The sequence below is a fragment of the Ambystoma mexicanum genome, chromosome 6q (assembly GCF_040938575.1).
Source record: "Ambystoma mexicanum isolate Mex_15411 chromosome 6q, UKY_AmexF1_1, whole genome shotgun sequence".
Lineage (NCBI taxonomy): Eukaryota > Metazoa > Chordata > Amphibia > Caudata > Ambystomatidae > Ambystoma > Ambystoma mexicanum.
The window spans coordinates 39,648,023-39,675,319 of NC_090937.1; the positions used below are offsets into that span (position 1 = coordinate 39,648,023).

At 46.0% G+C, this 27,297-nt stretch overlaps 1 protein-coding gene across 6 annotated transcripts in view; it reads left to right on the plus strand.

Moving 5' to 3' along the window:
* Positions 1 to 27,297, plus strand: part of PTPN13 (protein tyrosine phosphatase non-receptor type 13) — a 1,388,150-nt gene that overhangs the window by 1,196,924 nt on the left and 163,929 nt on the right. The window lies entirely within an intron of this gene.

Here is a 27,297-nt window from a genome sequence, read left to right on the forward strand (position 1 = left end):
GATTTAGCTTAATTTGCTAATTGCTGTACATTAACTTTTTGTTTTCAGTGAGATAAACAATATGCATTAGCCACTCTAATATCTAGAATTACATTCGTTTCTGTAAAAATTGAGCATTTCTTTTGTAGTCAGCTCGAGTCAGTTTCAGGTCCCCGGTCATCTACTTTACCGGTTCTAGATGTATGCACATAAAATGGTATGCAGTGTTTTGAGCGCTGAAAATGAACATAGTTGAGGAAACGATATTTTATTTCAGCCACTATCCAACACTTTCCCCATGCATTCTAGGACTTGAGTTTGTTTATATAATTGCACCAGATCTAAAATATGTTGGGAAGGGTGTTTAGCGGGTTAAAACAAATATCATTTCAAGAAAATCTATCCGAGCACTGACAGAAAAGAAACCCTACATGATTTGGATAAAAAATATAAAGCGCAGTTAGTAGGGATGTGTTTAAAATCCTATGTTTTGCTGGTTAGTTGGTTGAATTATACCCATTAGTCATTATTAAGAAATTAAGAGCAGTTAAGCCTATTCAGTGTGGTAAGGGTTCGCTTTTCAGGTCTTTGCATAATCTGCTGGTAACCGATTAAGTTAATGAATGGGCAAAACGCAGCATTCTGAAGTCAGTGAAAAGATTCAGATTAGGTGGATAATGGTAAACGGAATTAGTTACGGTGCTATGAGAAATGGAAACTCTGAGGCAAAAAGCACAATGTGAAAATAAGGTAGAATTATTATGACCATATAATTTGATTTCTAAAGTTGTACTGTACTACAGTATAGTATAATATATATCCACAAACAGTACGTTGCTAAAACCAAATCCTACTACATTTACTGAAACTGCTGTGAACCATTAAGCTCCTGCATGTAGCCTAGCAGTGCCTGGTTAGCTTGACCTTGACCACTATCACAAGATACGTTTGTCTACATAAGCCAACTGGCACCATACAGACATGCCTATGTGACATTAACTCTGTGTGTTTGGGAATGTGTCTGAAAGAGCATTCGGAGACTAGAAGGCATTCAAAGCGTAATAGACACAAAATTATAATTTGACATAGGTGAAAATTAGATCTGACGTAGGCTATGTACAAGCACCTCATTCCCCAGAGCTAGATTCTGCTTAGTGGGTGCTAGCAGGTACCCAGGAGCTGCTTTTAACTCCTGCTCTTCAAATCTTATCCATGTATACTGTGCTCCAGTTATGGGACTGTTAGCATAGCTTGAACTTACATTTCTTGGGATCTTTCTCCCTTTGGTATGTTTACGGTTGTAGTTCATAAATTCTATTCCAAGCTTGCGTCCCTTTCCTCTTTTGTTATTATCTACTGGAGCTGTGCGACTTTAGCTTTTTTGGCCTAACTGGTGGTGCCTGTTCTTGGCCCCTTTTTTCAATCTGCCCAATTACCATCACTGCAATCATTAAATCACATTGGTTCTTATGTTGTTGCTATTTATTTAGTGGCTAAATTAAGGTGTCAAGTAACAGTGACAGAGCTGGCTGCTTATGCAGGCTAGCAAAACCTGTTTCCCAATGATTTGGAAGTAACTTTGTCAAACCTACTGAACAGAGAGCTCACACGAGGCTCTTAAGCCTCAGGAGAAAGGAGTTACAATGCTATGGTGCACCAGAAGGGAAAGCCCCATCACTGTTCACAGTTTTTACAAATTAAGAGTGAATCTGATTTCTATTAAAGATTGGCTGGCAGAACACAGGACCACATTTTGAGTAAGGCCGTAGCGATAAAACAAATGGTTTGGAATTACTGCTATGTTTACTGCTCGATCAGATTAAGTTTGCAAGCAAATTGGAGTAAAAAGAGGAATGGTCACTGACTCAGTTAAGTCCAGCAGCAATTTCTCCAAACCTCAGTGGAGTCTTATGGAACTCTACAGTGTGGAATAACAAATTTAAGAATACTACAGATTTGTAGTCATTCCTTTCAGCGGTAACACAAATCAAATTTGTCAGAATTAGCTGTGCTACTCGTAATGAGGCCCACAGTATGATGAGGGCTGTCCATTTTCATAGACCTGCAGCATTTCAGGACTGATTCAAAGTACTACGGCATGAATATCAGCCCATGACTGAGTAATGGCCCATAGGTCATGTAAGTTCCTCAGTACATGAGTAATACATTTGCCCCTGAAGTCCCTAATACACGTCTTATGCCACACAAAAGCATAGGATGCATTTTTGAAGTCCTTAATAGCCGTACTTACAATAGAAATGTTAGGAAGTAGAAATGGGTTTGAATCAATTGGTGTTCTTTTCATAAATACTTCCATTTAAAAATAAATAATTCTAAATTGGTATATGTTGGTTGACCTGGACAGTGTAGACCACAAAATCTAAAAGTGTATCCCTATAGTGTGTAAAATAATTGGGCTGCTTCCTTTAGCAGATTCTGGCTCCATCAGTTTGTCTTCAAGTAAAGGGTAACAAGTTCCCGTTCTAGGATTATTCCTGAAATGTCACCTTTGAAATGGCATTCCTGGCAGCGTCTGCAACTGAAAACACCAGGATTCGAGGCCCCACAAGGCAGCAGTGTGTCTTTGCATACAGAGGGAACATGGCCTAGCAGTTTTTGTCCAACTACAATGTTTTGGAAGCAGGACCTAGATTGATTGTTATATTGCTGCCCAATCTGTAATAGTAAACATAGGATCACAACAGTGCAGCAGCAGCTGTCCAGTAAATTGCCAGTGATTATGATTACGGTTTTCCATTCACCACTAGTCCCGGCTACATTCTGGCAACTGCAAGCACTGTATTGGAATACTTCAGTGATGACACTCCCTGAGCATTTGGGGGCAGTGGGGTTACAGTACTAGAAATGAAGGAAATGTTAAACATTAGAAATAGAGTCCTGAATGTGTCGGAAGGGTCAGCAGAATAGCACAAGGAGCAGATGCAGCTAAAGAGTGGAAGCAGTGACCAGGATATAACAGTCAAAGGCCCTTGTGTATTTCTCAATATATCTATCTGTCTTCCAATATGTATTAGCAGGGCCCTCTCTTCTGTCACAAAGTTGCTAAGGAGAGTGTGTTCTCATTTCTGCTTGTGATGTCTTCAGTGACATTCCTCCATCACAGTATGCATAGGCCAAGAAAAAGGAGATGCATGTGGCCACAGCAAAGGCTATATGTTTTCCATAGAACTGGCTCTCTAGAATCTCAAAACAAATCCTACACATGCTCAGGGGGCGAGGTGGGGGGGAGAAGGGAGGCAGAAGGGGGGCAGATGCATGAGAGGGGCTGGATTCTTTTCTCAGGCATTTGATCTTAGTTGTGTAAAATGTAAAAGTATTACTAGGAATGTTAGATCTTCGTACTTTAGACAGATTCATGGTAGCTGATGGCCACTTGAATGGCAAAGCAATATACTTTATAAACCTCTACTCCTTAATAGTGGACATTTCTTTAAAACAATTTCTAATGGATTGCATGCCGCCACAGTTTCCTCTTCTTAGATAGCAGTGGCATCTGTCATCAGAAAACTTTCACAGAAAGGGCATAGTGTAGCTCAAGGTCAACGCACCTCGACTGTTGAACCTCATGTCTCTTGAAGTGACACCATCAATAGTGTATATGGAACGCACCACAGCCTGTGACATCAGCTATTGTCTGCATGCTCAGCACACTGTGTCATGGCGCGTCGTCAAGAGAATCTTCACTGCACAACATGCCCAGAAGGCCTTGTGTTTCATGCACCATAGTGATTACACTTCACAAATGTCAATCATGGACCCACATATCATCTGCCTTTGGTGCTTATGGTTGGGACACAAAGTGGCAGAGTGTAGTTTATGTTGGACTATGAGTTAGAACCCTGTTAGGGAACTTTCTCCTTTTTCCACAACCACAAAAACTCTTAGAAGTGTTCTTTCTGTATTCTACACCAGTAGGGGGTAGACTAACTCTATATTCTAAAGTGGTGTTGCACTATTTCGGACTCCTGGGCCTTAAGATGTTGGCACAGGGTTTGTAACTTCCTTCCTAAAGAGGGCTGGATCCCTTCCTCCTAAAGAAGGACAAAGCCCACTTGTATTAGGCAGTCATAGAGCTGCTTCCGGCAGTGAAGAAGGGGAAATGATGGTACTCCCAACACTGTTTAGTTCCAAAAAGGAAATTGATCAGCCTCCCATCTTGGACTTGGAGTCTTTGAGCAAGTACTCGATGAAGTAGAAATTCAGAATACTGACCTTAGTCCAAATCCTTTTTAAATCCAAGATTGGTTGGTTTCACTAGACATTCAGAATGCTTATTTCCATGTTCCTATCCCTCCAAAGACTGGGAAGTACCTGATATGCATGATCTGTAGTACCCATGACCAGTTTTCGGGTTCTTACTTTTCACAAAACCTCCACCCAAGCATTTCATCGAGCTTATGTTGTTGATAGTTATGGCTCGTCTCAGGCGGCAGAGGGTCAGTTTGTTGAGTGTCTTTATATATTTACTCTTCCAAGTCGTATTCCTCACATAGAATATTATTGGAGGTTGTTATGGAGCAAGAATGTTCTGCCCTTTGAGCCGGAAAGGCAGCAGGTGGACGCCCTTCTGTCACTGGTGCATGGGAAAGGGGGTCACCCCTCTCCGTATTGGCCAATATTATTTCATTCATTGCAAACTATCAGACATAATACTGGATTCATGCACAGTGTACCCGTCATCAGCTCTCTGCGTTTACCTCGCTAATAGCCAAAGGAACAGCTCCCTGGCTTATCCCCAGATTCGACAACCTCACCCTTCCTGTGACATGCACATATTATTGGCTTTGGTACACAAACCGTTTGAACACTTGCCTTCCACAGATATGAGCTGTCTCCTCCTACTAATGATGTGTCGGCTACTAAACAGACTTCTTGGTGGCTATTAGTTCAACATGTAGGATTAGTGAACTTCAAGGTCTGTGTGCAGAAGACCACTTCCTTATTGTTCAGAAGGACAAGATAGTGCTTTGCATGTGCCCTAATTTCTTGCCTAAGGTTGCCAGAATGCATCCTTAATGAGGACATTGATCTCCCAGTTTCTCCCCCAACCAGTCTACAGATCTAGAGATCAATGCATATTACTGAAGTTGCAAGGGCTTTAACATGTTATTAGGAGTGTGATAAAGATTTCAGGGTTTCCAATCAAATTTTCATTACTTATGAAGTTGTTTCTCTCAGCACAAGAGCACCTAAATCTTCTATTGCTTGATTAATTATTTTCTGCATATTGTAGAGTTACAAAGTGAGGAAGGTCCCTCCCGCCAAATGTCTCCGGCCACCCTTGGTCAAAGCTAAGGCATCTTGCCTCGAAGGACATTTGCAGGTCATCTACTTGGACTGTGCCGAATGTTTTTTGTCGGTGTTATTCTATAGATACCAGCTCCAGAGCTGATGCAAAATTCGGGCAGAAGGTCCTGTTGAACATTTTTTGGTCCGGACCCTGCTGAGTTCATGTCTAGTACTATGACTATCCATCTTTCCATTTGTAGGGTACTTTTAAATCTCCCATAAATAAGGGGGAATGGGTAAGGACATAATGAGTAAGTTAAAGTTACTTACTCTAGTGACTACTGTACTCCTAGTCCCCTTTCTTCCAAAGGACTCTCCAGACCGCTCCCTGCTGATTAACATACCACTGAATCATGCAAATAGAATGGCATATGCGAGGGAGGTGCTGAAGGCACCCAAACAGCTATTCCCAGCATGCTAGCCTACGTGAGAGAGAATATTAGGGGAGTGCTTCACAATGTGCAGCTGGACCAAAACATGAAGCAAAGAGACTGCAGTGTCCCTGAGGGCAAACAGACCCTCAAATGACACACATCTCTTAAACCCCAAGGTATGGGATCTAAAAAGTATATATTTACATCAAAGAGCAGAGGAATGCAGGACACTTCTTCACTTTGCTATTGATGGGGCCAATTACCAATTGAGGTGGCTACCTTTTGGAATGAATGCAGCTCTGAGGGTGGTGTTCATTTACTTCCTTATTGATGGTGATAGTGGCACTTCTCCATCAAGAGGGTGTATATCTTTACCCCTAACTCAATGACTGGGTGATTCATGCCTAGACTTTCTTCTAGGCTAGGGTGGGTCAACCCAAAGGCATGCAACAGGGTAGTGGACATGGGACTTTCCATGAAGATTACATAAGATTTAGTTGATCAGAGCTGTCCATGGCTGTGTTCAGGAGAAAGTCTGTTTTCCACAGCTCAGGATTTCGTTAACTCTGGATTCTGTCCTACATTTTTCAAACCACTCTCAAACCTCAGCAAAGTATAGGCCTTGTGATTTCTTGCATTCATACCCTCCCTGTGGCCTGGCTCAATAAGAGGCTGTTGCAGCGGAATGGGCAGATTACTGGGATCAGTCTGTGGAGTACCAGTGCAAGAAATCCAATGTGCGAACCTTAACACACACAGGCGTACAATGGCTTACCCCCCACACTAACGTGAGTGGCAGTTTAGATTCTATTGAGAGACACAGAGGCAAGTACTCTGCATCACTACTTCTTTAATTTTAGCGACCAGCGAAGAGTGAAAAATGTTAACAAAACATCAGAAAAAAAAAATATTTTTAAAAACAGTATCACCATAAACTGAAAAAACACACACAAGACCCCAACGCAAGATGGCAGTCCTGGCATGTCAGCCAATCCGGGTCTTCTCCTATAAAAGCCCATAACATTAGTCCATCATCCTCTTCTGAAGCTGCAAGAGGGAAGCAGATATTGAGACCGCACCCCAAACCAGGAGCGTCACCCAGCTGGAAATGGAATTCCACCATAACATATCACTCTTCCACCCATCATCCTGATGCATCACCACCGTCTTGCACTTATACCACCACTGTGGGAAGAGAACACAGTATAAATAAAGGGAAAGGAGGGAGGGATAATTCTCACCTCGGTGTCTCTTAATAGAATCTAAACCCCAACTGAGGTTAGTGCGGGGGGGGTGTTAGCCATTCTTTGTCGAGACTGGAGGCTTTCAATTATGCAAATTTAAAGATCTTGCAACACCACATTAGCTACATGTTGAACTTTTGTATGATAGAAAGATTTAAACATAAATTCCTTGGACCAATCAGCCGCTCTTAGGATATCCTCCAACCTCCCCCCAAGCAAAGCTGACTTAGAGGCCATAGCTCCCCTAGCAGAATGAGCTCCAAATATGGACATGTCTATCCCAGCCTCCCTCATGTCTTGGGAGGATAGCTCAGCGGCAACATGCTCGCCTTGGAAGCAAGAGGACATGGAGCAACACAGGTTTGATTCCCGGGTCTGCGCTTAAAAACCTTTGGGTATTAAGCGCGTTATAAATTACCTATCATATCAAAAAAGGCCTTCTGAAGAAGATGAGCAACAGAGAGGTGGCAGGAGCCTGCAATCTGCTAGTAGCATTGATATATGTCTGCAAAACAATGAACCAAACAACATTTCTGATCCTCTGGAAAAGAAGGTTAAGAAATTGAGGTAGATAAACACTTTGTCCTGCGGGAAACAAAGAATGTTACCCCTTCTGGGGAAAAACCTCATCTACATCAACGCTTTAACATCAGAAACCCTTCTAATGGAAACCAAACATAACAACATAGTTGATTTTGCAGATAACTGCTGAAGTGAAAGAACATTGTTAGCTTGCCATGATTGGAAGAAACAGAAGACCACATTCACATCCCAGAAAACAGAATGCTTAGCCTTAGGAGAAATCTTGATCCTGATGGACTGCAAGGTTCTTCTTACTAGGAAATTAACCAAAATATGACCCGCCGAGATGGCTGAATGCAAATTATTGATTCTCTTATAAGCTTTCCCTTCTTTAAAGAGAGATACCAGGAAGTTAACTACCTCCACTGGAACGGCAGAAAAGGAATCGAGATCCCTCTCCATGCACCAGTTCACCCAGCACGCCCACGCAGATGAGTAGGAAACCTGAGTGGATCTAGCCCAAGAGTCCCTGATGATCTGACAAGTGTCTCCCGAAAGGCCTGAGACTCACCATGACTCGCAGAAATCTTCAATGCCATGAATTGTAGTTGTCCCTGCCATAACAACTCATGACACTCGCCCCCTGGATCTGTGATTAAAAGCGGGAAGGACGCAAGGAGTCTGGCAATGTCCACCGCGAGTTCCAGAAGGATTGGAAACCATATCTGGGGTCTAAAGAACCAGTGACGCCACTTTCCTGCGCACTTGGAGGAAACCCCTTGGAATGAGGGAGAACGGGGGAAAAACATACTCTTGAAGGTGACCCCCATTCGTGAAGGAAAGCGTCTATTGCCACAGCGTCCGGATCCGGACACCAACTGAAGAAACAAGGGACTTGGCAGACGAGGCGAGAGGCAAACGGATCTGTGAGAAAAGGACCCCAGACCTGTGACAGGAGTGCAAACACCTTGCTGTTCAGCTTCCAATCACTGCTGTCCTGGGGGAACCTGGAGTTCCAATCCGCCACTGTGTTGGAAAGACCCAGCAGATATTCCGCCTGCAACATAATCACGCGATTGAGGCGGAAACACCAGAAATCCTGTGCTCTGTCTGCTAACCCCTTGGAACGAGTGGCCCCCAACTTTCTGATGTGGGGGACGGCTGACACATTGTCCATCTTCAAAAGGATGCAACAATTCACCTTGTCCTTGGTCGAAACTCTTCACTGCGAAGGACCCCGCCAAGAGCGCGAGACAGTTAATATGGAGAGATTGCTCCAGAGCGGACCACTTTCCTCCCATAGAAACCTCTTGCTTTTGTGCTCCCCAACTGGACAGACTGGTATCCGACTCTAACACCATGTCAGGAGCGAAGCCTAATAAAGCTCACCCATTTCACGCGTGCATGTGCTGCGGCCACCAATTAAGCTCTGCCGTTCTGTCTTGCGACAGACGCACCACTAGAAAATTAAGATCCCCTGACTGGAGATGCAGAGTCTTCAACCTCTGAAGAGCCCTGTAATGGATGCCGAAGCATACCTATGATCTTAGCGGAAGCCGAAGCGACAGCACCCCTTTCTTGAGCACAGACTTGATCTGGACTTGAATTTCCTGCATCCTCTTCTGGGGCAACCGGAGTTGGCACAGCTGGGAATCTATAACGAAGCCCAGAAACTGCAGGCATTGTGTAGGCACAAGGGTAGACTTCTTGTGTTTGATTAGAAACCCCAGATCCTGAAGGAGGGACACTGTCAACCGAAGTTTGCCGAGAAGGAGACTCTCCTCCTGTGCTAGAATGAGCATGTCGTTCAGGTACATGATTATCCTTACCCCTCTGGACCGCAGAAAGGCCATCACTGGTCTCATCAGCTTGGTGAAGCACCCCCCACTGGTTACCAAAAAGATGAAACTGAGAAAAGGGGAATCCACCATCGCTGCAGGAACCACTGCTCCCTTCAGAATGAGATCACACACCTCCACATCCTTGCCTCTTCCGATTGAACACCAGCGGCTGAGAATGCGCCACCTGAAAGGGAGGGCTGTAAAACTCAAAGTGAATGCCCCGCACTGTCTGCAGCACCCACACGTCTGCCGTGAGGCGGGACCAATTGTGCGCAAAACACACTAATCTCCCCCCAAGCTCTCCCTGGGATGAAACACTTAAATGAAAAATGCTCACCTGAAGCGATGCATGCACACCCTGCTCCCCTGTAGGAGTGGCCTCTCCACTGCGTCCCTCGCTGTGGAAAGGTGGTGTCGGCACCACCTCTGGAGCTGAATCCGGAAACACCCTCCTCTAGGTGCCAACTGTGCGGGCGGGGAGAGCCCTGGAACGGGCAGCCGTGGAGTGGACTCTGCCACTTCTGGCCTTGACAAAAACACCTGGGGTGAGGGCTTTATTAATGTTAGACTGTGCTTTATCTAAAGCCGTGAACGTGTGCAACAAATGAAGAGGGCTCCTTGACAAATCTCTCTCTCCAAAGAGAAACCCCTCGGCCATAGGCCCTGCCTCTGCCAGGGCCATGTCAGCAAATTTTGGATCCAAATGCATCAGTAAAGCTGTATGCCTCTCCGATGACAGAGCAGATTTGTCGTTGCCGAGCAGGCACAAAGAACGTTGGACCCAGCCCCTGAGTATATTAACATCTAGCGGGCTGTCATATATTACGCTTTCTTCCAGCATATCGAAACCAACCTGAACAAGGAGGCCCAAGACGTCCAAATGTTTATCCTGGTAGGACCTCAGGACGTTGTCTTTTCTCTTCCAAGGGTCTTTATTATTATTATTTTTTTTATAAGGAAAACGACCATACAGTGGTCAATCCCAGGGGTCGTTGCCACCCTATCAGGGAGGCAAGGGCTTATTACGCGCCTCTTTCCCCATGGGTTTTCTCACTCATTGTTCCATAAAGGAGGACACAGCCACTGATGGCCACCACTCAGCTGAGCGAGGATGTTGAATGTCATCGGTATCAAAGAATGGCTCCCCCCAGCATGTCCCGGAGTCCTTTCTTCCCTTCCTGGGATACGTCCTTCTTCACCTTCTTCCTCTTAGGAGGGGAATCGAATCCTCAGAAGACAAGGAAGCTTTGGAGGAAGAAGCCACTGGGGAACCCCTATCACTGCTCCTATGCCTTTTCCTGGCCTGAGATCCCTTCTCTACATGCTTCGTCTTCTGTGAACACTTGCAAGGTTTAAGAACCTCCACTGACACTTCATGGCAGGACCCTTACCATGAAAATCAGCTATGCCCTTAACCAATGACATGATATATGGCATTTATAACGCGCCTATACACAAGTGTTTCAAGGCGTGATGCAGCAAGGGAGGGGGAACAGAGGGAAGACAAAGACAACGATCCTACTAGGCCAAGTGTCATTCAGATTGCGCAAGTGCAGGGGAAGGGGGGAAGAGGAAAGTGCAGAAAAGGAGGGGGTTGGGGACAGTGCAGTACATGGGGTGATAGAATAAATAAAACAATAAGAAATAGAGCCAGCTCGTGGCAAGTGCAAGGGTAAGTGCAGGCATCAGGTGTCAAGTGCATGCGGGGGACTGTAGGGATACAGATAAGTCACCAAGTGCGGAGGATGCCAGGGCGGCAGTGCAGGTGTGTATCTGGCAGGGGAGAGAACCTGGGCCCGAGATCAGAGGGTGGCCAGGTAGTTTCAGCCAAGAGTTCAGCAGGGGATAGGAGGAGAGAAAGCAGAAACAAAGAGGAAGGTTTTGAGGTGCTTCCAGAACCGGAGATGGTCCTCCTCCAAGTTTAAGGGAGGCAGGGAGGCTGTTCCAGAAGGAGGCCCCTGCCGAAGAAAGAGATCTACCACCAAATTGTTGCTTGGAGAAGCGAGTGAACCTGAGGGAGTTGGTGGAGGATGAGCGACAAGCTCGAGAAGGAAGATATTTAGGAAGAGAGAGTTGAAGGTATTGAAGCCCCAGTCCCCAGAAGGCCTTGTGGACAATGCAGAGGGTTTTGAACTTAATCCTTGCAGCCACTGGGAGCCAGTGCAGAGATTTCAGTCCTGGAGAGATATGATCCCTGGGCTTGAGGCCAAGGACAAGTCTCGCAGTCCTGTTCTGGATGAGTTGCAGAGAGTAGAAGCAGGCAGATTTAGAAAGAGGCTGTTGCAATAGTCCAGCCTAGAGAGAACCAGAGATCTGGAGACAGTGAGCTTCTGGGGGAAGGAGAGGAAAGGAAGAATACCTCTGAGGAGGTGCAGCTGGTATTGTGACTTCTTAGAGACGTCAGAGGTGTGAGGAGAGAAGGAGAGTGTGGAGTCGAAGATGACCCTGAGGTTTTTAGCCTCGCAGGTGGGAGCAAGATGAGGGCCAAGAGAGGCCGGCCAGAGAGTGACAGGAAAGGGGGGAGCGGGTGTGCCGATGAAGAGAATCTCAGTCTTACTGGCATTAAGGCAGAGATCATTGGTGGTACAACACTCCTGGATAGCAGACAGAGATGAGAGACGAAGAGGTGGCCGAAGGTAGCCTGAAAATGAGCTGAGTGTCATCCGCATAGCACTGAAAGTTAGGGCAGAGAGCGGCAATGCGGTGGGCAAGATGTGCCAGGTATTGGTTGAACAGCCAGGTAGAGCGGGTAGACCCCTGGGGGACACCACAGGTAGAGATAGAGATAGAAGAGAGGTAGGACCCAAGTTGGACCTGGGAGGGTCGATCAGAGAGGAAAGAGGTCAGCCCCTGGTGTGGCTGACCAGTGATACCCAGGTTATCACGGAGACGGTTGAGCAGAATGGCATGGTTGACTGTGTCAAAGGTAGAAGAGAGACCAAGTAAGTTGAGGACACAGGGGGTATTGGAATCAAGGTTACAGAGCAGGTCTTCGCGGATGTTCAGGAGAGCAGTTTGTGTTTCTGGCAGCTCTGAAGCCAGACTGATGGTCATGAAGACATCCAACAGATTCAGTGTGAAGAGTAAGCTGGGAGATGGCCAACTTTTCCAGGAGTTTGCCCATGAAGGGAGTGATGGAGATTGGGCGATAGTTAGCCGGGCAGGACGGGTCGGTAGCGGGTTTCTTAAGAAGAGTGGTGTACAAGAGAGTGCTTCAGGAGGATGGGAAGACTCCAGTGGCGAAGGAGTGGTTGTAGAAGTCGGCCAGAGCAGGAGTCAGGGAGTCAATGTGGTCCTTGATGGTTTTGGAAGAACAGGGATGAACCTGTTTTGATGAGACTTTCATAGATCGGACTTGTCTAGAAACTTCATTTGGGGAGAACAGAGTGAAAGGCCGAGAAGGAGGGTGGAGAGGTGGCCAAAGAAGGGCCAGAGGAAGAGCAGGGAGTAGAGTAGAGGAGGCAAGGGGAGAGGAAGAGAGGACAGTATGTCCTGAGATTTAGAGATAAAATAAGAAGCTAGAGCCGTGCAGAGGGCCTGGTAAGGGACAGGAGAGGTAGAGACTGCAACAGGATTGGCCAGTTCCTTGCACATTTTAAAGAGTTCGGCTGAGTTGTTAGATGCCGCAGAGACACAGGCTTGGATGTGAGCTCTATTCTTGGTGCGGACAGAGAGCCGGTATTGCCTTTGGAGCAGGCGGCAGGTCAGTTTGTCATAGGATGTACCAGAAGCATGCCATTTTGAGGTGACGTGGTCTGAGCCGTACCAGGAATTGCACTTGGCTTTGGGCTTCAATCAGATCCTCATGACAGGGGCAAGAAATCGAGAGTATAAGATCTAGCAGAGTGGAGCATGGAAAGGGATGTGTCAGGGTGTGAGTCAGCCAAAGGGGGAGGGGAGGTGAGAAAGTGGCAGCGAAAGCCTCAACTGACACACGCTTCATGGGTCAGATAACCGAGAAGGTAGGTGGCAGTGCTAGAGTTGGCTTGGCCTGGGGGTTGGAGAGGGTGAGCTGGGAGAGGGTCTCCCCCTTGACTTTTTCTACAAAAAGTCTTTTGTCTCCGAGGACCTGATGGGATCCAAAATAATAACCAAAATGTCCTTTCTGTTTGCACGTTGGGTGATGCCTTTTCAACCCTGGATCCCCCTGTTCCGGGCTAAGATCCGCAAAAAGTTTGTAATGATATCAGGACCTTTGGTAGTGAAGTTTTCTCGCTTCCAAGGGCCTGATGGGTTCAACGTACCAAAACAAAACTTCAACAAAAGTTATTTTCTGGTTGCACTTTGGGTGATGCTTCCTCACCCTAGGATTGCCCTTTTCAGGGCTCAGCTGCCTCTCAAATGTCTGCCTCCCTATGCCAGGTTTATTATGACTTGGTGAGTCACAGGCCCTGCTTCGGTCTGCTGAAAAGGCGTGAAGTGGGCCTCTTTATTTACTCCCCCGCATCCTGACGTCACGTGTCATGCTGCAGTTCATGTGACACTACATCAACCGCAATCAAGAGGATGATGTACTATTGTTATGGGCCTTTTATAGAGAGAAGACCCTGATTGGCTGACATGCCAGCACTGCCATCTTGTGTTGGGGTCTTGTGTGTTTTTTCGGTTCATGATGATAATGTTTATAAAAAGAAAAAATGTTTCTGTATTTTGTCAACATTTTTCAATCTTTGCTGCTGGTTAAAAAAAAGAGAAGGTGTGATGCATAATAGGAAGCCTCTGTTCTCGACAGAATTGTAAAAACGTGTAGCCTTGTTTTGACAGATTTGCATTTGGGACTGACTGCGACACTTCAGTTGCATGCAAAGCAAAACAAATTTCCTACACGCTTGTGCTATCATAGCGTGTTTACTTTCGAGAAAATGCTTAAATGTACTGGAATCATAAAGGAACCTAATATTTGTCTGAACAAATGACAACAAAACATTCAATGATCGGTAATGGTAAGATGCATTACAGTACCTTTTTACGTGGGTCGGAACCGTGACGCAAGAATGCACATTAGGCATGCAGATCAGATTCCACTTCAGGTCTGCTGTGAGAACCTCACAGACTACAGAAATAAGGAAAGGACGACGAAACCTCTTATATTTATGGAAAACTGCTTCACTAAACTTATGTCGAAAAGCCGATATACTCTGAACGAGATATGGAACGCATACGAAATCGGCCTGCCTTGTCCTGCAATGTGATTTGGCCGTTCAATTTCTCATTTTTCTTATGCCAGTGCGTGACGTCACAATTAGGCTTGCTGGCTGGATTCAGTTTCTAGGACGCAGCAGCACAGGCGCGAGGACGGCTCAGCTTGTTCATCGCTAGCGCCATCTTCCTGGTTCTATTCTTCTTAATTGGCTTGAATGGGGGCCCTGATTCATCCGGCTAGGTGAGTACAAGGTGGACCATCCTTCGGCTCGGAAAACAAACATGGCGCATGCTGAAATGTTTTACAAGAGTCAAGCATGTTTGTCACGGAAGGTGCTGATTTCCTAATATTGTGGTCATTTGCTGTAAATGAAGGATTCCTACAGTATTCGACGATTCAGCCTTCTTCACTGCTATGCAAATATGTTTTATGGGATGAACGACGTAAATAACACTAATCGTGTCACAGTATCACCGGTGTGCTATCAAAAGGCCTTGTTTGTGAATATGGAAAACTGCATTGTGTTCCTGATAAAATCACGTTGTTATATCGAAACAATTATGTTTTTGCAGCGGCTACAACCATCTAATGTCCTGTAAAATTGTTTATTTAATTTTGAGGGTTTGCAAGCAAAATGTCATGCACATTGTTTAGACCCGCGTGCCAGAAGTCTCCAGGGATAATCTTAAACGTGATGCGTGCTTGAAAGTATTGCGATGGGTTGGCATGTCTGGGACTTGTTGAGTTATTGTTTTTGCAAAGGTAAATGTGAGAGCCAGGCCCTTCACTGGTTTCAGTATCAATACATTATATGTATAACAGTGGAAAGGGAAGGGCTGCGGCAGGCTGAGCGCTACCAAACTTCATGGCAGAAGGAGGGGGTGATAGCTTTCTAGTGTCTCAGGTTGAATAGTTGTGAAAAGTTGCAAACTTTCTGAAGGGATGGATTGAATAACATAGGAGAATGAGTAGGTGGTTTCCTTAATCCAGTTTGCTGAGCCCCAGGACATTAATAAGAGTTTGACTTTTGGAAAGGAAAGGTGAAGGGACATTCTAGGCTCATACTGCGGTCAAAGTGGATCATTGAATATCATTGGTACAGAGAGACGTGCAAATAGAGCAGGCAGAAAGATGAGGGGACATACAGATCTTACCTTGGCCGATGAAGAGAAGTATATGATGTCAGTATTGAATATTTAAAGCAAAGGCAATCAGTGGCTTTTCAGATCAAGGAGTGTGTAAGCAAGATTGGAGCTCATCAGGGAGGGAAATGTGATGAATTCTGCAGATTCCTCACAAAGACCCTGCTTAAAGTTACCTCCCAGGGGGCCAGGAAAAGGCAGACGCTTTCTGATCCTGACCTTGCAGGAGGATCACCTGGGAGGAGAGGGCCCAGGGGAAGAGGAGGACTCAGTTGCGTGAGATGCAGTATTTGTCTTCCTCAAAAGAAGACATTTCAGCAATGCCAAGTATGTAATTTCTTGTTGTCAGAAAGATCTTTTAGCTCCCCAAGTTGAAAATCTTAATGTGGGTGTAAATATTCATCAACCCTTATGCATTAGGAATAATGAAAACCATTTTAAATCCATAGGGACCAATAAAGCTGGAAGCCACCCTAACTACAGTGAAACTAACTACAGTGAAAGGGAGTCTATGAATAATAACTTACATTCTGAAGATCTTTATTTCTCTGTAAAACCAACTCTTGTGCTTGATCCTTTTGATATTCCGTAGGGGATATTATTTGAAACAGAAATGAGCACTGTGTGCATTTAAAGCCCCAAACAGAAGTCCCTTTCACATGAATGGCAGGCATTTAAACTCTGAAACAAAAACGGACTTGCTTTTGTTTTTCAAGTAAAATTAAAGAGCCATGTGGAAAGGGGCCTACCTGTCATTACCGATGGAGAAGCAGCATTTTAATTTACGAAAGGAGGAGGAATCCAAGATCCCTGTGACATGGAAAACACATTGTAAAATACACATTCTTGCTTTTCCAATACGTCCTTTCAAGTCTCATTTCAGTTGTAAATAGGCTCCTAGTTTTAACTTTTATAACTCCTCCCACTCTCGTCCCCCAAGCCCCCTATCTCATTTAACTTGACAATATAAGATTGAGTTAGTACAGCTTTTGTTGATGCATTCGGTTGCACTTACAGGCTGCGTCTGCACCCCCAAGCCTAGAGCAGTGTCAGAGAATAGGGACTTTGCGGACTATATTAGGCTTGAAATACATTTGCTCCCTATCCACCATAAACTCGTGGAAGGGCATCCAAGTGGTTGGGTACTTTTTGTAAGATCCATTTGCCTGTGCCGTCAACTTTTCCATGGCCATCACTCGCCATAGTCTCACCCAACAAATGGCTGCCATCGGCCCCTGCTTGTTCTTCCATGCCTGAGCTAAATTGATTCTGGCCGCACTCAGCATATGGGTAATGAAGGTGGCATTGCATCCCGTGGCAGCATATATTCCCTCCACTACCTCTCCCACCAGAACCACTATCTGATCCAGAGGTAGTTGTGCCCCAGTCATTTCTTTGATGTGACTCAGAATTTCTTTCCAATATGTCTCCGCTATTGGGCAAGCCCACCACATGTGAATCAGATCCCCGGTCTGCCCACAGCCCCATCAACGTATCGAAGGGTAGCTTGCATCAATGGAATGCATGCGTTGTGGCGTCATGTACCATCTCAGACATAGTTTATATGCAGCTTCTTTAATAGGCACACATTTTGAGCTTTTCATAGCCGGTCGCCATATTTGACTCCATGCCTTCCTTGTAAGGGGTTTCCCTAGGTCCTGCTCCCATTTCAACATGTACGGTAGGGTTTCTTCTGGGTCCGACCCATTTATCAATCGGTAAAGCCTCGATACCGCCTTCTCCGGAGCCCCCTCCTTTACCGTAAGCTCCAGCCCAATTGGGTTTCAACTAGCACCTTCCTTACATTTTCTGTTTGTGATCCAATGCCTCATTTTGGCATATCTAAAGCACTCACTTTCGGTATTTACTTTACAACTGTCAAATGTCAATGGTATCTCCTCCGTATAGAAATCTCCCTGTACCCAGGTCTGCCCCTCTCCCCAGTGTAGCCAGAAGTTAGGTTGCATTCCGGGTGTGAAGTCTGGATTGTGGGCCATTTGTGTAAGTGGGCCCCCGCCTACTTTTAACTTCTTCCCACATAATGCTTTATCCCAATGCCATAGGGTAGCCTTTGTCGATTACAACAGCGTGCCCCCTCTTCCCCTATATTTTGGGGGCAGGAAGCCCAAGCTCTCCAAGGGTATTTTAGTTGCCTCGCTTTCCAAGGTCGCCCATCGGTTCTGGTTCTTTCGGGGACCCCATTGAAGCATTGGTGCCACCTGTGCCGCCCATAGGTATCTACGAAAGTCTGGTAGCCACCCCACCCCCCAAGTGCATGCAGTTGGAATAGGACCCTTCTGGGGACCCCAGGTCTCTTCCCTTTCCAAATAAAGAACAGGACTTCCCTCTGCAGGTTTTTAATAGCTGATCCCGGGGTCTGTATTGGAAGTTCTCCCACCACATATAAGAACTTGGGAAGATGGGACATCTTCACCGCTGCAATGCGCGCAAACCAAGACAGCTCCTGCCTGTCCCATCATTTGAGATCATCTATCAAAGTTTTTAGTAACCACAGAATGTTAGTCCCATAAAGTCTCCCATATGTGGACGCCAGATTTACCCCCAGATATGCTATGGTCCTCCATATAACGCGTCCCCCACTCCAGTACCCTCTCTGGGTCTCCAGTGACATGAAGTGCCTTGGACTTAGAGTAGTTGACGTGGATCTCTGAGACTCTCGCAAACCTATCCAGTAACGTAATAACCCTGGGGAGAGACTGTGCTGTGTTTTTTTTAGAAATAGTAAAACATCTGCATAGAAGGCTATTTTCTGAGTGCCACTGGCCCCTGCCGATACCCCTTGAATCCCTTGTTCTGCCCAGACTGCTTGTGCCAATGACTCCATGGCAAATATTAGTGGGGACAATGGGCACCCCTGCCGAGTCCCTATGAGTATAGGGATGCTGTCCGTAAGATGCCCATTAATCATCAGCCTAATAGTGATCGGGTTCCCATAATTAGCTAAGACCATACGAGAAAAGATTGGCCCACACCCAAAATTCTCTGGGGTCAAATGTAGAAGGTTCCAGTCCAAGCTGTCGAAAGCCCTGGTAGCGTCCAGGGCCAACACTGACATGCACTGTCCTGACCTCCGTCCCCATTCAATAGTGTTTATGGCTATGTGAGTGTTGTCATATGTATGGCGTCCTTTTACAAAACCCGGCTTGGTCCGGGTGGATGATTGCTGGGACGACCCTAGCTAACCGCTGCACTAAGATCGTTGTATACAGTTTTGCGTCTCCATTCAGCAGCAAAATGGGGCGATAACTCGCACAATCTGACGGGTCCCTACCCGGTTTTAGCAGAAGCACTGTGGTAGCAGGGCTCATGTCCCCAGAGATCCGTCCCGAATCCCATATGTGATTAAAAAGTTTTGTCAGGGGGCTCACTAATATGGTCTTAAATGTCTTGTAATATGCATTTCCGAACCCATTAGGGCCCGGAGACTTGTTCCCCTTCAGAGCATTTATGGCACATCCCACCTCCTCTGAAATTGGGGCCTCAAAAGCCTGCTTGTCCGCCTCTGGGATCTGTGGGAACTGCACTTTCTCCAAGAATGCCACCTGTGCCTGCCTCGCTAAATTATCCCCTGCCCGGTTACGCATGTAATATGAGTGCATAATTTCGGCTATTTTCCCCTTCCCTCCTCAGATCCCCCCCCAGGATTCTTGAGTGGGTGAATATGGTTTCGGGATTTTTACTTCTCAGTTTCGCCACTAAGAACCGATTAGCTTTATCCCATTTTATGTAATATGTCTGTCTAGTCTGGAGGAGGAGCTGCGCCGATTTATCCACCAGGTGTGCATCCAGAGCCGCCCTAGCCCTCTTAAGTTCCCACCAGGCCTTCTGTGACCCTTTATCTCTATGTTGCACCTCCGCAACCCCTTCCTCCGCCTCCAACCTCTGCCTCACTTTTTCTTTCCTTTTCATTAAATTTGCAGTCTGTCTTATAAATTCATCCCAGATCACTACCTTACTGTCATCCTCGATTGGGCCCCAATCTACACAGTATCATGTTTTCTTTAACGTAGTTTCTCTGGGTAGATTATATTCTTTGCCCGAGGGCTTGAATCTTTAGAATCAATTCACTTAATCGCCTTGGCTTGTGGATGCGTGAGAGCGGAACCACTGGGTCCACCCTGAGGGAGACGGGCGCATGATCCGATAGATCTCACCCCTATTTCCAACCCTGTAACCTGCAAAACCGAGGTGTCTGAAATCAGAATCATTTCGATCAGCGAGAAACCCCTATGTGCTGCCGAGTAATGGGTGTAAGAACCACCAGGTCTCAGGTGTAATTCCCTGAGAAAGCGGGCCAGGGCTTGTCTACATTTACTATCCTTAGGGGTAGCCACAAGAGTCTTGTTCATTGGTGCGTTCATTAGGCAATTAAAGTCCCCCCCCCTATTAGGACCTAACCCACACACCATTCTGCAATTTTGGCGAATAACCCCAGCAGGAACCGGTCCTGATTTTCGTTAGGGGCATAGACCACCACTAGATTGACCTGTTGGCCCACCAATTTCCCCCCAGCACCAGGTATCGGCCCTCCGGATCCCCCCTTATGAATTGCTTCTCAAATTGTACCCCTCTAGGCAACAGTATGCCCACTCCCCTTTTCTTCATCCCACTTGTGGCCAGGTATTGCGTGGGAAAGGCCCTGTGTTTTAAACTGTGCTCATCCCCCGGAAGCATGGGGCGTCTCCTGCACCCACACCACAGAGACTTGTTATTCTGACAGTCTCCTCATGATTGACTTCCTCTTGACTGGAGAATTCAGCCCTTGTACATTCAATGTCACAAATGTGAGATCAGCCATGTTCAGAAATCTTTTAACATGACCCCCCTCTATCCGTTCCCATTTTATGTGCTTTCCACATAATGTCCTCTTTCAGTTGAAATAGGTGAACCCTGGTCAGCACGTCTGGTGTTAGGTTTTTGTTAAGCTGGTATGAGGAGTATACCCTTCAAGTCCGATCCAATATGATTTCTTTCTCATCTGCTGGGCCCAAGATGTTTCGGAATAAACCCACCACATATTGCTGCAGGTCCTCGTCTGTTATAGATTTTGGGATCCCCCGGATACATATATTGTTACGCCTTGACCTGTTTTCAGTATCCTCTTGCTTACATTGGACTCAATCCATCTGCTGTTCCAGCACCTGTACCCTCCCTGCCAGCTCATCATGTTCATGCACTTGTTCTGCCTCATTGGTCTCCACATTATTGACCCTTTTTTCAATCGCAAGTACATTACTGTTTAGGTCTGTAATTGTCTTCGCTAGATCGGAGGCACTTTCTTTGATATCCTTTTTTAATTCCAATAACATTGCCGTCAGGTCTGATTTCCTAATGGGTGGATCCTCTATCTTATTGAGACTTTCATGAGGAGGTGAATGTATTTGGGCGGCTGTTTGCTGCTGACTGCGTTTTTGTACATCTGCACCCTGCATCAGGGCTTTTATATCCCCCGGAGCAGGCCCTTTCTGTTTTGCAGCTTGCTTTGCCATTCTTCCTTCTACTGGGGGGTTTATGGTATCCCCCAGTCCCCAATTCATTGTTGAGCTATGTGCCACTTGCTGTGCCAGTCTCAACCACCTTGCAGTCTTCAACTTTCTAGTGCCCGGGGTTCAGTTCAGGCCCCTCTGCTGGTTTCAGGCACCTTGGGCAGTCATGCTCCAGCTGGGCTTCACAGATTCTCCTCTACTCGCCCTGCCCCCTCCGAGCCACAGAAGGGAAAGACTGTGTTTCTGTTGTCCTCTATTATCTGGGACCTGCCCAGGCTCCTGAGTGCCTAGAGCAGTGAGGTTGCGCCTCTACCAGCTTTTAGGCTTAGATCCTCCTCCGATTAACACACTATGCTGGGCCACCCTTGGATGGGTGGGTCCCCCTGGGTGGGGCCCCCTCCCACAGGCAGGTACCCCACACTATGCTTCAGCATTTCATCAGTCTGCATTCAGGGCTTCCCCTTTGGGCCTTCCCTTGTGGAGGTGGCGTACCTTGTGAGGTGATCTTTGAAAATGTACCAGAGTTCTCTGTCAGTGCGCTACAGGATTCGCTCAGTCACTAAGACTTGTACTTTTCTCCCTCTCAGCTTTCTTCCTTCAATGGGCCCCTGTGGGTATGAATTGCCTGTGTTTGAGCCACATTTCATTGTCTTCCTGTCTTCCATTCATTAAGTATCCACGTCATTGTGGAGCCACTCTCCTCTCCTGGGCCATCGGTCCAATTTCGGTGCTTCTGCTTTAGAGGCCAGCCCCATGGTTGACACCGGCAGACAACCCTTTCTCTCCTTGGCACTGCCCTTGTTTTGCTGTGATTTGTTTACTTGCTCAGCTCTTTACTATCTGAGCCGCGGCTCACTGCGGCCTCTCCCTCTTCAGAGTCAGCCGCCTCCCCGTTCTGAGGTATAACAGTGCTCCCCATGGCCCGTCCGCTTCCACTCTCTCCACTGCCTCCCGCCAGACGGCCTCTTACACCAGCAGCCCCGTGGGACTCATCACCTCCACTCTCCTGTTGTAGATCCTCCTACCTAAGAGGGGGAGGGGAGCCTCACAGCATGGGTCTCCAGATCTGGGCTCGCGCCGAGCAGCTGCCACCTTTCCTCACCGTGCTGCCAGCTCTAGTCTGGAGTTCTCTTTTCACTGCGGGTCCCGACCAGCCGGCAAGCCTTTAGTCTCCAGCAGCAGCGTGCAGATCCAAGGCAGGAGCGCCGTCCCAACTTTGTCCTGGATCCCGACCGCCATCTTGTCGCCTCGATCACTTTCAGCTCTGTCAATAACTCGCTCCACCACTGCTCCTTTTTCCAGCATGTGCTCTGGGCATTCCTATGTCCCAGCCACTTTCCTTAGCCAGCTGATTTCACTTTTTAAGGAGAGTTTGGGCCGCAGGGCTGGGCTGGAAATATGAGCTCACCGATTTGACACATCCGTTGGCTTCCCGGCTGGCCACGCCCCTGGAAAACAGGATTTTTAAACATTGAAAACAAAAACGGCCTGCACATGTGTGTGCAATTAAAAATGGCTTTATTAATAAAGCAAAAGTGGAGAGAAAAAAATCACTGCTCACAGAACAATGTCAGGAAAACAAAACATGATGTGTGGGTTTACAAAAGCAATCTATATTATGTTTTACCTGCAAAACTCCAGTGACATTTGAAGAGCCACTTTGTCTTCATGGAAAATGTCAGCCCAAGGCAGACCCTGTTTCTGGCTGTGGTCAAAACTTCACAAAGGAAATATCTCACTTCTAGCCTGGCTGTCACATCTCCCATCTAATGACCACCGCAATAAAAGTGTGCTGCTAGAAGCGCCAAAATTCGATGTTCCCCAGACCTGCTGGCTTTGAAAGCAGGGACTTCAAGGAAATTCACCCTTGGCTGGAGCACGACTAATATGTGTGAAAATGGGGGATGCAACTTCAATGAGCAAGCTACCAACTTCAGAGAGACTCATAGAAAACCTCTGGTCAGAGGATGACCCAGTTAAAACAAATGGCCGGAAGGCAGAAACTGTCCCACATGAACATTCACAATTCATTTTAAAAGGACTATTATCATTTAGTCAAAAAATAGTCCGTAGGCGCCCCTCTTTGAGAATGAACACAGCTAAATTACCTGTTCTTTGGAAAGGCACCCACACAAGAGTCCGCAGCCACACTTTAGCTCACTGTACCTTTCACAAAAGGGAAATAGCCATTTGCATATCAGTCTTTGTCCCGCCCGCATGAGCAGTCCAGGACTGAAATGCTATGGCAATTCTCTTCTGAACAATAGTTCCAACAGCAACCCCAAACACGTGTTTCAGCCTTATTTCTATTATCATTTAGGCCTTTTTCTCAGACATCGTAAGGCAGATTGATTTCATTTTTCTATCATTTTTTGATGCAAGTTCTCAGCGATTTTGAGGATATAAAATGCATCTACCTTTGACTCTGGGAACTGTAATGGCCAGTTAGATTAGGTTTCTGGCTGATCTGAGCATGTTCTAAATGTGAGAGTTGGTGAGCGGGTGGAAAATGAAATTAGGGCTATGCTTAATAACTAACATATTCATAACTGGTGTACTTTATATGTAAACGGTAGAAATGTGCCATATGGTCATGCAACATCGTACAGATTTGGTGGTCAGCTTATCTAATTCTCCATGATCAGCTAAAACAGAAAATATGTTCAGTATGGCACTTGCTAGTAAATTTATAAAGTTGTGATACATAACTATTTTTTCCAAAAAGTTGAAAGGAGAACAAAGGAGCGATTACAAATAGCAATTGCCATATGTTTCTCCAGTCCTCTAAACCAGTCTTGACTTCGGAGGGGGGTTGGGAGGAGAGAGAGGGTAGCAGCCCAATCCTAGTGGCCGGGATTATTGCAGGGTACTTCCCCAAGATTGTAAAATTGGTGATGTCATTGCCGCTATATAAGGAGGACTGCACTAGGACAGAGGACAGACAAAAACCGGGTAGACAGAAAAAGGAGATAGACAGGAGGACAGAGAGGAGAGACAGACCATCAGGAAGGCTGCTGAAATTTACTATCTGACAGCTGTAGGGAGACACCAGAGGGGATTGCTGAGAGTGCATCTGGGTGGAGCTGTCTATTTCTAGGAAGGCCTCAAAGCTGACTGGGTCCTGTGGTGGAGAGCAGGATGCCATATTTGAGAGTGGAGTGACCAGATCCCTGCCCTGTTTTTCCAGAGTGTCCTGAGATGCAACTGTCTTTCCTGGACCTTAAACAGAGGCTTGCTGTGTAAGTAGAACTAAGCCCTGGAAAACCAAACAGTGGGTGGAATCTGCTTGCCTTGAATCCTTTCCCGTTATAGTGGATGGTGGTTGTGGGCAAAACTGTGTCGATCCTTAGCCTGTGTATCCAAAAATATTTTAATTAATTCCCCATTTGGCAGAAAACTACGGGGTGCATTTTGTTAAAATTCGAAATAAACAAAGCTCACTTCCCAGTGTGCCCTGAAAAATATAGCCTATCATTTAATTGGGTAATTGTCCAGCTGACCCCGACTTCTTTAATGTAGAGGGGTGTCTTTGTTCTTAAATCAGTCCAACCTTTTTATCCAGCTTCCCCAACACAGGCCTTTCAGTAAGGGGTTCTGAAATCCAAAATTACCCAAAGCATTCCACTTTTTCTGTCTGACTTCCCAGCATAGATCAAAGCAAGGGGGGGGGAGCTGAAAAACAAAGCGATATCACCCTGTGTTTTGTTTTAAACCAAATGTTTGGGCTAAATTATACTATTAATCAGTGTAATTATTTTGTGGGGTGAAATTGGCATAAAGTGTACAACTGTGATTGTGTTCTTTTTAACTCACTTTTGTGATTTATTTATGCTGAGAGAAGTTGATTGTGTTGTGCCACGGATAAAGTGGTGTTTTTGAGATTGTCGTTCTAATTTCTATTACTGTTAATGTATATAAATACCAATATATTTCCCATACACCGGCCTGGTTCTTGGCTCATTGTTAGTTCAGGGGAGAGGGATCCAAGGGGCATGATATGTGTCTGGGATGGGGCTAAAAAGAATCTGTTAAACCGTTTGTTGAATAAATGCTTGAGTGGGGAGGGAAGGAACTCCCCATGTTGAGAGTGGCTTCTTAATAAACCGTTACAGCACAGTAAAAAAATCAAATGAGAAAAATTATTTTTACATTATGAACTAGGGTCCTATAATCCCCAAGGTACTGGGACGAAGAAGGATGCAGAGGAACAAAACTGCAAAGTGCAGCTTGTTAAGGGAAATGACCCACACCTGTGGGAGACTGGGAGGCTTAAAAGACCCCACAGGTGCAGGCCATGAGAGAGAAGGAGGAGCATATCAGTTGTCATGGGTGGAGGTTTTGTGAACTCTCCACGTTGTAGCAGAAGCAGAAACTGGAGGAGAGGGAAGGCGCCGGGATTACTGTCGAGTGTCGAGCAGTAGCTGGTCCTGAGAGGGTCTTCACCTCCAAAAGCCTTAACTTCAGAGGTTGCGCAGCGGGAATCGTCTGAGAGGGAAGATTTCCCTCTGTAGACCTGAACTGCAGAGGATGCGCAGTGGGAAGCAAATGTTTGAGATGCTTCCCCCATAACAGTTCTGTCTCCGGTGACAGGCGAGCACCAGAGAGCCTTTGGAGCAGAAGAAGCTCCATGTGCGAGTGTTCAGCCAGTGACAGACTGGAATTAGTAGATTGCCTGACCCAGTGAGTTTACCAAGCTGTTGGGAAACCAGAGTGCTATGTGGGTGCTCTTGTGCTCAGAACAGGTACTTTAACACCAGAAAGCAAACACGTAGAGCAAAAAACACAAAAGAAGAACATTTTGAATACCAAACTGACAGAAAGCAGAGAAAACATTACTATTCTATGTAAAACATACTGACTGTGACTTTGAGCATCCAAGTTTATTTAAAAACCAGCAGCAAGATGGGGCAAGAATTCCTGAACCCAATACAAACTACCATTATTACCCAAGGCAAAAGAAAGTTAAAACAAGGCATTTTAAAACTAACAAACATTGCCAAAATCAAGAGGGGGCACATGAGAGTCCTAAAGTTTGTAAGACTTATTGGCCATGGTTGAAGGAGTGCATACAAGAAGCTGATGTAAACCCACATTGCCAAAGCCAAGAAAGAGTCAGAGTAAGACCATATTATTGTCAGTATTTGGTTAATGAAGAAGTGGGGAAATTGTTGAGTTGTATGTATAGTTGTGAGGGATAGAAACCTTTTTGTTAGTGTTTCCTTTCATTTATTTTGGGCAGGGAAATCCTTGTCGGGTTAAGGACAGTGAGGCGCTTAACCAACCTTTTGAGTTAATAAAATGGCATCTTTTGAAAATCCTTCACAAAGCTGTCCGCCCCACATTTCTGACCCTCACATAAAGGCGGCCACAATGTAGGAGTTCTGCATTAATCTAGCAGAAGCCAAAAGATGAGAAGACCTAGGGAGTTGGTGTGTAGGTCTGTAAAGACGCCGGAGGGGGGTTGGGGGGTCTGTACTTCCGCTCTCTATATGGTATAGGATAGGCATAGAGGACCCCTGCCAAGATTCTCTATCATTGGTATGTGGTTGAGCAATCAAGGCCTAGCTTCCCAGGAGGTGATGCAAGCTCGTTCTTAAGTACAGTGTAGTCCCCAAGCACCCACAAAGGAATGTCCGCACACTGTATCGGTTAAAACACAGTCTTTATATAATTAATATTCACGGTTATATACAATATCACGATAACGCACATTGTACTCGGTTATCTATAATGGCAAATATACAGTTCTACGTGGTACCACAATTACTATTAGATCTCTTTAAAGTGCATCAACTGTACGGTTAAATGGCACACAAATCAAGACGTAAAGGAAACCAACAATAGAGGTAAGAGGAAAGCAGTTGGTTGGGACAATTGGCAGAATACTGGCCCCGACACCTAAACACAGTTCTGTGTGGAGATCCCCCCCACCTGGGCAACCTGTAGAATAAAGAGATATCACAAGCCCAGTCCATATATTGTTCACATGAGACTTTCCAATAGTTCTGCAACCCCAAAGTACCTGGCGTTGTAGTGTTCCTCATCGGGGAATCAACGGCCCTTCTTGAGTGTCCTCCCTTTAAGGCAGGAGTCACGGGTCATCGAACGTCTGACGGAGAACAGGGTGAGCTACGACGGTGAAGTGGCAGCTTTGTTCCTAGCGGTGCTCATTGACGGAGCAGCATAAACGTCCTGTAAGGAAGAGGCGTGCGGGGCACCTCGATGTCGATAGTTC